Raw genomic sequence first — 14,193 nt, 5'->3', positions numbered from 1 at the left:
GTTTACTGCTGTAACTGGAAGGGTCTAACACTGGTTAAATCACAAACAATGAAGTGACATTTCCACAGTATCACTGTAACTGGCAGCAGAATCAATGCAGTAGAATCAGTAAAGCTAGAACTGGCATTTCAGCTGTTCGGCTCCCACTAACACACCAATGGATGCCGTCGTTGAGGGGCGTTCAATCATTTGGAGGGTGACTAATAGCAGATTGTTAAAAGAACTGATATATACAGTATTCATGAATAAATCAGTGGATAAATGCCATTCTTTGAATGTCTGTCACAAACGGAACAAACGATCACTATTAAAAAAATATTGCAACCAATGTGATATTTTAAACTTTTTGTCCTGAAATATGAACAGTACACAGGACTAAATGAGAAGGTCATGCATCTCAAAATGACGCTGGAGGCAGATGCTACCATTTTGTCAGAAGTATTGATTTCCTCACACCAGTGGTCTCATTTGCTTATTTTCATCTCATTTATCAGGGAGTGGCTGGATTTGTATCTTGTATCGAAAACTTTTATCTGACCCATCAGAAAATAGTGAAGAATAGCAGTGAAAAAACAATACGGATACTAGGTCACATCAGACTTATTACAGGTAAAGGGATAGTTCACCCAAAAACAAAAACTCTGTCATCATTTACTCACTCTTAATTTTGAAAAATGTTGACGGCAGCTATTGACTTACATTGTATTTTTTCCATACTATATAGGTCAATGGCTACCGTCAACTGTTTGGTTACCAACATTCCTCAAAAATTGTTGTGTTCAACAGAAAATACAGGTTTGAAACAACTTGAGGATGAGTAAATGATAACAGAATTTTTGAAACTGAAAAAAAAAAAAAAAAATTGTTACTTCAAATAAAATACAATCTAAAAAACATGAACTTATTTCAGCTAGCTGCCAAAACAGCATTTCTCATTTTCATTTACTTTAACTTGATGTAGTAAAATAATTAAAACTAAAACTGAAATAAAAATGACAAAAACACACAACAAAATTACTAAATATTAACTAAAATTAAAATGCCTTGAAAATGTTACTTGAAATATAACTTAAAACTTAAAATATATATTTTTTTAAATCCTGAAAACATATTTTATTTCAGTAGCTGCCAAAGCAACATTTGTAATTTGTTTAAAGTTTAACTTGATGTACTAAAATAACTAAACTAAAACGGAAAATTAAAAAATGAATAAAAGATTTATTAAAAAATAAAACAATAAAAATTGTAAAATTACTAAAATGAAAACAGAAAATAATAATAAAAAAATACCTAATTTAAAATATTAATAAAACTATAAAATCACTTCAATGATACTACAATAACGCTGGTTCAAATGATATACCGAATATTCTGCAACCATATAGACTATTTGTGACATCAGCCGAAAAGGAAAATGGTGCAAACCACTATATTATAATGAAATATTATAAAATCACTTTTTTTATTCAGTATAATATGCACAAATGAATTGTGCACATACTGTAAAAAGTGATAAGTTGACTTAACTTAAAAAAAATTGAGGAAACCCGTTACCTTAAAATTAAAGTAAATGATAACTAAAAAAATTGTCAATTGTCAAGTTCACTTAACTTTTTTTTTTAAATTATTATTTACTTAATTTTAAGGCAACGGGTTTCCTCAATTTTTTTAAGTTAAGTCAACTTATCACTTTTTACAGTGCAACAAGGCCATGAATGTGTGTTTTAAAATTAAATAGGGTAAATAAAAAATAAAAAGTCAATATGTAAACATTTATTTAGCTATTGGCATTTTAGACACATTCCTCTCACTAGATTCCTGCATTTGAATTCGACCGCTGTTCCCCTCTAAAACAGGCCTGTGTCTGTGTCTGTACTCACACACCGCGGCCAGACAGGAACACGCTGCTCTCAGGAAACACTCCAAACGTTTGAAATGTGGCTGTTTTACTGGGCATCCCCTGACATGACCTCGCCAGCTCGCCTTTGACTTGCTCAGTGAGGAGAAAAACAGTCATCTTGACCCCAAAATGAGTATTATTCTATTCACATTAGATTAGATAATAACATTTGTTCGTTTGGTTTAGCCTGCAGCAGAATTTATGGGGTGACATTTCAACCCTGTCCTGTTTTAACTGGAGAAAGATTCAGATTATATTCTTAAAGGTCTGTCAAACTGGATCTTTTGTAACTTTTGTTACACAAACCCTACTGCATTTTACTTTCACACAAACCATCCTGGTTTTTGCAGCTCTCATGCTTTTGGATCAAAGTTTACATCACATGTTAAAAAAAAAAAAAAAATGCTAAACTGCTCGTACTTTGTAGTTTTAGAAGAAGATACACTGTATACTATTGTATTTTAATAATATATTTTCCCAAGTACATTACAATTAGAATACAAAAAGGTTAGGCAGTTTGTTTATTGGCATAATTTCTGCTGGAAACTATGGTCATTTTCTTCTGCTCATCCATAATAACAGGCATTCATTACGGTGAAAATGACAGGCTGAGAGTGGGTTGCCACCCTAAGATTTTTCATAATGATACACAGTCTTCATGGTTTATGGTCTTCGTGCTCTTGTTTTTGCTATCGCTTCTGTCCTTGTTTTGCCACCGACACTGTCCTTGCTTCAGTGTTATGAAACTACAAGGTGCCTATTAGAGAACTGAAGGATGACATCCACAAATATAAACGTCTCAATTATTATTTGTTTATTATACAAAATCATTGTAACAAGGTTGACATTTTAAGATCACAGCTGCTGGCATAAATGAGATTTAAAAAAAACATAAAAAAACAAAGCAAAAGGTATACTTGTCCTTGTTCATTTTCTGATGTCATTAAGACAAAGATGTGTTGATTTGTGGAATAGTTCTTTACTTGGAAGAAGAAACGAAAAAAGAACTCAATTGTCATGTCATTTCTCATGGTGCTCGATTTCTAATAACGGTTCTTATCGATAGCAGGGTTGAAAACAGTTTGTTGTTGTTTCATGTTTTTGTACAGTGATGAAGAAATATCAGGATTCTTTGATGAATAGAAAATTTAAAAAATAAAGCATTTTATATTTCTTTTTGTAACATTATAAATGTCTTTACTGTCACTTTTGATCAATTTAATTCCTCCTCGCTGAATAAAAATACTAATTTCTATTAAAAAATATACTTACCCCAAAGTCTTAGTAAATGGTTCCAATATATATACTGTATATATGTATATATACTGTATGTATATATATATATATATATATATATATACACACACACACACGTTCATATATATATATGAAGAGTTCATTTGCAAAAACATGTTTTTCTCAGAAATCATGAGTTATCTGTTTTTGAAAATAAACTCTTCACACATATATACACACACACACACACATATATACATATATGCATATATACACACACATACATACATATTAGGGCTGTCAAACGATTAATTGCATCCAAAATAAAAGTTTTTTACGTTGTTTGTTTACGTAATATCTGTGTGTGTACTGTGTATATTTATTATGCATATATAAATACACACATATACAGTATATAGTTTGAAAATATTTACATGCATTTATATTCATATAATTTATATTTTAAGTTTATATATTAAATATTGTTCTTAAATATATACATGCATGTGTGTATTTATATACACATAATAAATACAGAGTACATACACAGATATTACATAAACAAAAACACTTTTAAAAAAACCACACTTGCCCTGCCAAAATAGCTTCCCATTTGACCTTAAACGACCCGTTTTCATTTTTAACAGGGATGATATTCTGTACTGATGAGGTGTTTTGCTTATTGATAGAGCTGCTTTTGTATAAATTGCCTTTAATGTCTAATGAAAGTGAACAGATGCTCTGGCACCAGCTGCTGCTTTGATCACAACACAACCGTGTCTGTCATGTTGACATGCAGCACAGCCAAAACGCAGTCAGATTCACATTCATAATCAGAATCGGAGTATTAAAGATGCCACAATGTTTAATCAGGCACAATGTGCATAACACATGTTAGCAGTGGCGCCCAGAGAAAGATGCTGGTGGCATTGCATGAAACTGATCAAAGACTTTATCAGCTGTAAATGATTAGCACTCGCAGACTCACAGCTTCATGCTGCTCTTTTTTGCGAACGAATTTGTATTTTTTCATTTCACGCTCACTGCTAGACTGTCAGGTTCTCCTAAACTTAGTTTCTTTATAGAGGAAGCTGGTTTTGGAAGCTACTGCCACTTTCCTTTCGACATGACATCCAAATTCCAAGGTTTGTGGTGTCTCTTAGTTGTTTTCTACTCTGAATCTGGAAGTTCTGAAGAGAAGCGAGCCATTTAAACGTGCCTGGTTTAGTCCTCTCAGCATTTAGGAAGTGTTAGCGCAACTTTATGCCACAGTGGCAGTGATGGATACCGAGGAAAGCAAAATACGGTTTTGCCGGGCAAAGCATCGCCACACCCAGATCGCCACAAGGTGCAATCCGGCAAACACAATTCCGACAGAAAGCACAGAATGGTGCAAGACGCTATGATTTGCAGTAAACCAGTCTGCACGAAGATGAACATACGTGCACATCATATCGTGATCAGTGAGATCACAATGCGCATTGTGGACGGCCACACAGCTGGAAATGCAGTAATGGTGAGGTCATGTGGTAAACGGTTGCCACTTCTGTCAGGATTGTCAATTAAATGGGAAATGCATCCAGTATTTTCAGTATCTGAGAGCCTGTCATTACTTGCAAAGTTCACAAGGGTTGCAGATTTTCTGAAAATTACATGCTTGCGTGGTTTAGCATCATTGCATATTCACAACCCTCTGTGGTGCACCAACAAATGAAACGAGGACCTTAAAGAACAAAGGGTTAGCGAATACCTAGGTCTGCGGTCGTGCTGTGAATTCTGCACAGGCGAGTCACAGTTCGGCCAAAACCGGTCTGTTTTGGTACTTTCTGACTATGGCCAAAGTGCGGCTTTTTGCTGTCTAGGGGTTCGGTTGCCCAGTTCTTTCTATGACCTTGCATTTAGTCATGCTGAGAGATTCACAGGAAGCTAAAAATAACCGCTTCAATATAAACACGATCAGGTTCACTGCAAAACAAATGATTTCTTGACTTCAAGAAGTTTTTAATTAGCTTGCTGTTCAAAACATATTTTTTAAATGTTGCTTTGTTGCTGAATTGTTCCACTTGTTTTTAACTAGTTTATACTTTAAATAAGTGGAAAAGATCTTATAAATACAGGAAAAGTCTTAATGTTTTAAATGGTGTTGCTTCACAAGTAAATTTATCTTGTTTCAAGACCTTTTTTTCTTTCTGATATTGTAACTGGAAAATGAGACAAACCCCCGTGCTTCCAATTCCTGCTTGCTAGCAAATGCACACATATTGATTGATTGATTGAAAAACACTTTAGTTTAGGAAACTGTTCTCACTATTAGCCAGTTGTTTATCAGCATGCATAGTACTATCATATATTGGCTGTTTATTAGTATTTATAAAGCACATATTAATGGCTTATTCTGCATAATCGTATTTTAGATCCCTTAATCACAGGCTGCTGTAATGTACCCCTGTATTTTTCTGCTTTCAGTCATTTTTGATGGTGAGCTGGATGGAAACGTTGTTGTTAATAACACTGGCCGGTCGGGGAGTGTCTTTGGGTTGATGCTGGAGTTCGTGGCAGGGTCTGGGGCTGAGGTTTGGAGACGCTGATGGGCTGAGAGAGCAGCTGGCAGACGGGCTGCTTGCCGAGGAACCGTCCACATTTCCGTATTTTTAACCTTGCCTCATTCTGTGGCGAGTGCCATCAGTCACATCCTAAGGTTGCTGCGCACTGCACACAAGAGTTCAACCGCTGGAAGATCTGTCAGAGAAGTGTTGATTAGTTCAAGAAAACCTGAAAAAGCATGATTTGAGCTAAATAAGGGACAGTTTAGATTAGTTAAAGTGAAAGAAAGCATTATTGACACATTCTGAAAATACACAGAGGGAAATGTTATTGTTCGAAGCTTTCTCAGGAGACTATATGAAGTTATTTAAATGGATCGTTCACCCAAAAATCATTTACTCACCCTCATGTCGTTCCAAACCTGTATGCATTTCTTTCTCCTGAGCAAGTTTTTTTTGAAGAATGTTGGTAACAAAAATACTATGGAAGTCAATGGGAACTTGTGTTCTGCGGGAAAAATAAGTCATACAGGTTTGAAACAACATGAGGATCAGGAATCGATGATGGATTTTTCATTTTTGGGTGGACTAAACCTTTAAGTATCACCTTTGTTGCAGATGTTTTTCCTAAAATACCCTAGAATAAAAAAAAAGGATGTGGATAGCAGATTGAATAATTTTATCTAGGAAGAGTATGATTCTGAATTGAGAATTTTCTTTTTTCTTTTTTTGCAAATCTGTCTTAAAAGGATAGTTCACACAAAAATGAAAATTACCCCATGATTTGCTCACCCTCAAGCCACCCTCGGTGTATATGACTTTCTTCTTTCAGATGAATACTATCAGAGCTCTTCCAAGCTTTATAACGGCAGTGAACGGTGGTCGAGATTTTGAAGCCCAAAAAACTGTGTCCATCCATCATAAAAAAGTGCTCCACCAGCTCTGGGGGGTTGATAAAGGCCTTCTGAAGTAAAGCGATGCGTTTGTGTAAAATAATATCCATATTTAAAACTTTATAAACAGTAATCTCTAGCTTCCGCTAACTGTCGTGCGTGGGTAAACGAAAGAGTGGCGTCCAATGGATGACATAGGCGTAGCGTAAACTCCGGTGAGAACTTCTCATGAATGCGTGTACGACAGTTAGCAGAAGCTAGAGATTACGCTTTATAAAGTTTTAATTGGATGTTTTTCTTACAAAATGCATCGATTCATTTTAGAAGGCCTTTATTAACCCCTCGGTGCTGTGTGAAGTACTTTTTATGATGGATGGACGCACTTTTTTGGGCTTCAAAATCTCAACCTCCATTCACTGCCATTATAAAGCTGGGAAGAGCCAGGACATTTTTTAATAGGACTCCGATTGTATTCATCTGAAAGAAGAAAGTCATATACACCTGGCTTGAGGGTGAGTAAATAATGAGGCAATTTTCATTTTTGGGTGAAATATCCCTTTAATTCGAGACTTCGAGATTTCTTTAGAGGAGAAACAAGTCTTTTTTTCTCTCAAAATAATCATCTAAGGAGACAAAGTCTCAATGTGCTCACTATTTAATCTTATTACAGTCTATGAGAAACATTTGAGCTATTAAACAGATCTTATTTGTGACATTCTTTCTTATCTTTTAAAAAAAACTTCTATTATTGCGGTCTGAAAGCAACATAACATAAATATATACACACACTATATATGACAGAACATCCTGTGGCTCAATGATCAAATAAACCCCCTATGTGGGTGTTTTCTCCACTGTGGGACGCCCCATATTATTCATCCTTGTGCAAACAGCACATAACAGCGCCTCTGATCACCCAACACAATCAAACTCCGTCCACATACAATTTGATGTTACAATGTGTGTATATACAAGGTCCAAACTGAGAGTATTTACACTTACAGTCTCTGTGCCATGGGCAGGGATACATTGGTAGACCGCCGGGCACCTCTAAATCACCGGAGTTCGGAGAAGCCGGGACCAGGGCCTTCGTCAGCAATCACCAATGTTTATTGTTCGAGGAGTGAGCGAATGCTCGGCGGGATCCTGGAGCAAACAAATACACCGCAGCCTCGGCAGGGCATAAACACTGGCAGCCCCCCTCGCCCTCCACACAGGAAGCAGCTCTGCGGACGGGGGTGTGGAGGACAGCTGAAAACACACATGCCACGCTACGTCAACATTCACGGCCACATATACAGACATGTGTCAAATTCAGGATATCCGAAGTGGTGGACTTCATTTCCTCAAATCATGAGACAGATTTCTGAAGTTCGTCCAAGATCTGACTGCTAGTTTCGGATGAGAGCTGCATGGTTTCTAGCTGGTCGTTCAGTAGCTGGACCTGTTTTTAAAATTGATAGAACATCTTGGTCAAGTCGGTTAGGGCAGGCAGACCACCTGACAACATCTGCTAGAAACATTTTTTTTTTTTTTTATTATGCATGCAATACAGCCAGAATAACACTTTAAATCAGTGGTTCACAACCAGTGGGCTGAAACCTCCAAGGGGGCCTCATGATGACTCCAAAGAATACCACAAAACAACTAAAAATCAAGATATTTCTCACTTTAATTCAGCTCTAAAACCTTTTTTTGAAGGAAAAATCGATTTTTAATGATCCATATCCTAATGTTTATAGCGTGATTTGAGCGAAACTGAAATCTATGACCCCATTGCTTTCAGAATTTCTATTGCTGCTTTGAAATGTTAATTTTAGTATAATTTAAATACTATTATAATTTTTGTTATTTATGTATTTTTTATATTTTCACCTTAAGTTTTGTTTTTTCAGTTAAACTTATTTAGTTTTAGATATTTTAGTACAAGGTAAACCAAACAAAAATTACATATGCCCACTAGTTGAAATAAAATACGTTTAGGTTTTTTAAAAATACTTTATTTCATTTCAGTAAACATTTATTTCAAATATTTTTTTTAATGGTTTTAGTTTTATTTAACATTATAACCCAGCTTGCTTATAAGTAATTCTGAATTTATTAAAGCAGATGCCAACATTATTCAAGCAACAGTTGAGCTAAAAATAAAAATTCTGTCAACATGTACCATACGAAGTTCTTTCTTCCTTGGAAATAGAATTAAAAGTGATCATAATATTAATTTAGCTTGTTTCCATAAAGTGGAAGCATACAGTGACCAGTGGCTCTCAAGCTCCATAAAGGAAAAAGCATCATAAGAGGAGACTTAATCAAAAAGTAATTTAATTCAATGCAAATATCAGTTTATTGATATTTTTCAGCACTTTTAGCCATTGCTGTATAGGAATAATCAAAAGTGCCCATATACCAACTTCAGCCATCAGACATATTCAGTCAATAGCATAATTCCCGATTATGCCATAAAGCCCCTGTGAGCCTGTGATGAGGTTTCCTGTAAAAGTCTGGCATCGATTCAAGCTGCAGCTCTGTAAAAGAATGGCAAGTTAAAACCAGAGCATTGTCTAAATTAATCAGAGATGATTTATGAATGTTTCTTTAATAAAAGCATGTTTCAGAAGCCCTGCCCTCTCATCTCCTCTCTGAGGCCCAATGTGGCGCCGGCTGCCATGAGCTCCAGATGTGTTTCTTTCTTTTCTCCGCACTGTACCCCACGACCACACGTCTGGATGGGCTCCAGGTGCCAACAAAAGCCCTGCCGGCTCTCCACCACGCCTCTACATCTCCAAAAACACACGTGTGCGGTTTCCTCAGCAAGATTGATCAGTGTCACCCATAAAAATGAACACACACACTGCTCATTTAGTAGCAGCAGCTGATCTCCAGCTCAGATGTGTGCGATTCATAATACCTGCGGGGAAATATCTGAAAAGTATCTTGTTTTGCCATCAATTTGTTTTGTTAGAGCTACTTTTGAATGGCAGCCAATGGAGAAAATGCTTTTTGGTCCAGATAATGTAGTTTTAACATCCACCAGCAGAGGCTAACTGGCCTGTTTTTATGTGTACAGTCTTTTTAAACTATTAGTTTGAAAAAAGAAGTTGTATATTTAGCACATTATGCAACTGTGGCCACAGTAAGAGAAACAATGGGTGGGTTTATGATGTGCTTTTATTACACCAGGGATTGTGTAATTTTGCCCATTGGCACATCGGCCCTTGTGTGCTGGTGAATCTCATGAAACCCGAGAATACTACAAGGTCACATCATGTCAATCAAAAAAATTGAAAATTAAATTTTTGCATAAAGAAAATTAAGCACCTATTTTTAGAAATATTAAACAATTTGCACTGCAACATTACTTTCATGACAACTAAGCACATTTTGCTCCTCAAATGATCATTATCATAATGCAAAAGCATTAATAAATAATAATAAATATTATTAAATAATGAATACACATTTTATCAAAATATAAAATAATTGTATGTTAATTATAATAAATATAATTTATGATATTTTGACATTTTATGTCTTTTATGATATGTTGTAAAGCTGATGCTATATAAAAGGTGTTATATATGTTTGATCATATGTATATAAATATTTAATATAAAATATTATTTAAATAGTCTAAATATTTTAAAGTACTTATGCATGCATGGAGTTTCTTTATTTGCATAAATGTTATAAAACTTCTATTATAAAATTATTTTTTTTGATTCATTAAATTAAAAACACTGTATTACATTATTTTCAAGCAATTTTCAGAAATGTTTCTTGAGCAGCAAATTAGCATATCAGAATAATTTCTGAAGGATCATGTGAAGAATGGAATAATGATACTGAAAATTCAGCTTTGCATCACAGGAATAAATTATATTTTAACATATATTCAAATAGAAATCAGTTATTTTAAATTGTAATAAGATTTCACAATATAACTGCGGTTACTGTATTTTTGATCAAATAAATACAGCCTTGGTGAGCATATGAGACGTCTTTTAAAAGTATTTTTAAAAAATCTAACCAACCCCAAAGTTTGAATGATATAGTGCAAGTCGGGTAAATTGTGACCTGGACATTGGTGGTTTTGGTGAGATTCACACATGCATGTTAGTTTTACACAGAAGGGCAGTGGATGTAGAAAGTAAGGTTTTCTTGTGCTACTAAATAGGAACCTTTACTGCTGTATTACCATAACCAAACATCACAACCACAGGTATGAAATAACCTGCGTTTTATCCCGCTGGCATTTCACACATTTTCTGATGCTTTGATACCACAGAAAACCCGACTGTACTTGGATGATAAATGAAGTGTTGTTGTATCATTCTGGGGTTTGCTAAAATACTCCCTGGTGACTTAAAAACAGAAACAGTGGTAGATCTTTTCTGCAGCCAACATACAACACAGGCCCGTCTTTAATGGAACCCAGATGTCCATTAGGTCTAATAACTCTGCGGTCATCCCCACTGGGGCTCACAGGAAAAGGAGTGGGGAGTTCTCAGGTCAGACCGTCCTTGGGCCGGACGCTGGCGGGCCTGTGGGTAGAGGAAGTGGGCGGGAGGAAGGGCCACATGTGCGTGTGGGCGAGTGTGGGCCGGCTACTGCAGCCGGTCGTGAGGACCGTCCATGTGAGGAGGACAAACGCACACTCATACCTTTACACACGACACTGAGGGAATGGAAGAGAGGAGGTGAATGTGGGACGCTGTAAAGGATGGCTTGTTTTGTGCGCTCAACGGATGAACAGTGTGGGAATGGAACAGGAGGGAAAGATTTTCAAGGTTGAAAGTGATACAAACTAACACCACTGTCTCTTGGGAAAGCACAGAGAGAGTCTATCCCATAGACTTCTGAATACTGGTGTTTTTCCACTGGATTGTAAACTAATTTGATGTAGCAGATTTGATGTAATCATTTTGATGTAGCCATTCTTAAGGTGCAGAATTCTGATGTCATATATTGCGAAACCTCGGAGATTGTTAAATAGTAACTCATCTTTTTCTGTAATTAAAAAAAAGTGCACCCAATTGGGAGGGGGAGCGAGCCTGGCCAGCTTGCTTTCTCTCTCACTTGGAGGGTTGTTCTTAAATCGCACCTAAATTTTAAAGTATTAAAAAAAAGGGGTTTCTTTCAATAACAGTGGAAGCTCAGCCGTGGGATAAGTGCACGTCACCCGGCATTCTCGGACAAGTGTTGGTCTTCTACTGTGACTGAAACGGGCTCCCCAGTCTTTTGTAAGTGAAGATGATGGCACAGCTCTGAGGCTGTATATTGGTTATAACACTTTGCTTGGGGTTTAGTTTTAGTGTATGCTCGAATTTGTGTATTATTCATTTATGACTATTATCTGTTATCCATTTACTCATGATCATTCTTATATTTTGCACTGGTTTATGATTATTCTTCTTTGATGCGTTTATATTTGATTATCATTATTCTTTTATGCATTTACCTATGATTATTGTCATTATTATTGATATCAGCTGTGTAACAACAATAAACAGTTTAATTGCTTGATTAGTATGGTGTACGGACCTTTTATTGGCACCTTCTCTTGCTGATTAGCACCACACTTGACTCAGTTTTGAAAACAGAAACCATACTAAAACAGACGCTTTTAAAAACAGGAGCGCTTGACCGGGCGCCATTTCTGAGGTCGCAACTTTAGTCGAAAAGCCAAAGAAAATATTTAAGCAGTGTCTTCAAGATTCACAAGTGCAGTGTGACTGGAAGTGCACGTAAAAGCACTGTAAATATGATTTAACGGCAAAATGCAGGATATTCCTCAGAAGTTCCTTGGAAATATGGCGCTAAAATAACTTGCAAACATCCGAATCCAAACCTCAAAGCACAATATCAACGACTTATCTAGTCCAAACAAAATGTCACTTGTAAGTTTCCCAAAAGTGAAGCACCTGAAATAACAGCAGTGCTGGCTGAATTATTACCATATTCATATCCCAGCGCTGCAGCGATAATGCATTTTTGTAGGCCAAACCAGAAGTGAGCATCACCCTGGTTCTCTTGACAAAAGAACAAATAGGATTTTTCCTTGACTTTCAGATTACTGCAGAAAATAAGATTTGTGACCAACAAACGTTTAAGATTCTTCATGATAATCCTCTCAAACGAACACAACTTTTATGTATACTGAAGCCTAAATACAATCTCCTGATGTAAAATGCTAAACATAGGATATAAACAAACTACAACACAGTCTTATGACTTCAAAGTCACCACGTGTTCGGTGTGATGACGTTTAATATCCTTGATGACCTCTGTAGGCCCATTTAACCATTTGTTAGCAACTAAATGTTTCAAGACAAGTAAAAAACATAAGTACTGCTGTATTTTATGTTGTAGCATAACATATGAAAACATCTTGAGCTTATGTTAACCACAGGTCTTATTTAACCAAAAACCCATTAAAAAACCCTGCTGAAAAAAACAATAGAACCCTGCCCAAAACACAATAGAAAATGTAATGGTTTTAATGGTTATAATGGGAATTGTATTGGTTTTAATGGAAACTATAATGGTGTCTACTGGTATGTGATGGATTCTATTGGTGGGATGTTAAATCCTATTGGAAAAATGCCCAAAACACACCACAAAAAGGAATTTTGTAATGGTTTTACTGGAAAAAGCTAATGGTTTATAATGGAATTTTAACCATTGGAATTTCTGTGATGGTTTCTATTGGGCTTCTATTGTTTGTTTGTTTTTAGCAGGGTTTAAACCCTATTGACTGGGACTTATTTCCAGGTTTTGGCCTATAAAAACACCATCCCTGAAAAACACTACTGAGAGTACTTCAGAGAATACCATGGAATTACCACGGTACATGTCCAATAAACCGAACCAATTGCTGCTTTAAGAATAGCATGAATAAAAGTGCCTTAAATGTAGTTGTATGACTACAGAAGTCTTGGAATATAGTGCAGAGTTATATGGAGTAGCTTAATGGTAAATTTTTAGCTTGACAGATCCGGTCCGTATTCACTGTCATTATATGGAAATAGTTAAAAAGTTTAAGAGGAAAAACTGTTCCTTTAAATGGTGTTGTTAGGCACTATTAGAAGCATTTATATAACAAAATATTCCTCCGCCAAGTAATCTAGTGCATTAGTCGACATTCAACCTTAACACGGCGCATTGACATGGAATTCGAAGTGATTTGGCTCATCCATCCAGAACTGTTTTAATTATTCTGAAAATTGTAAAATTTTAATATAACATGGCATCTGTCAGAGTGTTGTACATGTGTAAATAATATTTATACCTAATTGCTGGGCAGATGTTTACTCCCACAGGGAGTTCAGGCAGCAGCAGATCTGCTCATCTGTTCCTGTCGATGGGTTTTCCACACACTCAGGTCCAATCAATCACTGTGGCAGCGCATCCTGGCGAACAGATTTCACGGTCTGCTACAGTACTTATCTGCCGTGATGAGCTACTGACCGTCATGGATGAGCCCAGGCTGTTCCCAGAGGGTGTAGATGGCAACACGTCTCATCTACACGCTTTGTGGGTGTTGTTGTAGAGACACTGCTGCCCCTGCTGGCGGCTTGATGTTTTGCACGGTATTTGTAAAAGCACCATGATGATTTCACTT

The 14,193-nt window shown here is 36.2% G+C and overlaps 1 long non-coding RNA gene across 1 annotated transcript; it reads right to left on the bottom strand.

The window, feature by feature from the left end:
- Positions 1 to 2,701: 2,701 nt before the first annotated feature.
- Positions 2,702 to 14,106, bottom strand: LOC131548700 (uncharacterized). Its single transcript, XR_009273229.1, has 3 exons — positions 13,861 to 14,106; positions 7,575 to 7,823; positions 2,702 to 5,875 (listed from the first exon to the last, which is right to left on the bottom strand). It is a non-coding gene; the product is annotated as an uncharacterized LOC131548700 (long non-coding RNA).
- Positions 14,107 to 14,193: the final 87 nt, after the last annotated feature.

Source organism: Onychostoma macrolepis, chromosome 10, assembly GCF_012432095.1.
Source record: "Onychostoma macrolepis isolate SWU-2019 chromosome 10, ASM1243209v1, whole genome shotgun sequence".
NCBI lineage: Eukaryota > Metazoa > Chordata > Actinopteri > Cypriniformes > Cyprinidae > Onychostoma > Onychostoma macrolepis.
Note: the sequence above shows the minus strand (reverse complement) of the source record. Positions and strands in the feature narration are given on the sequence as shown.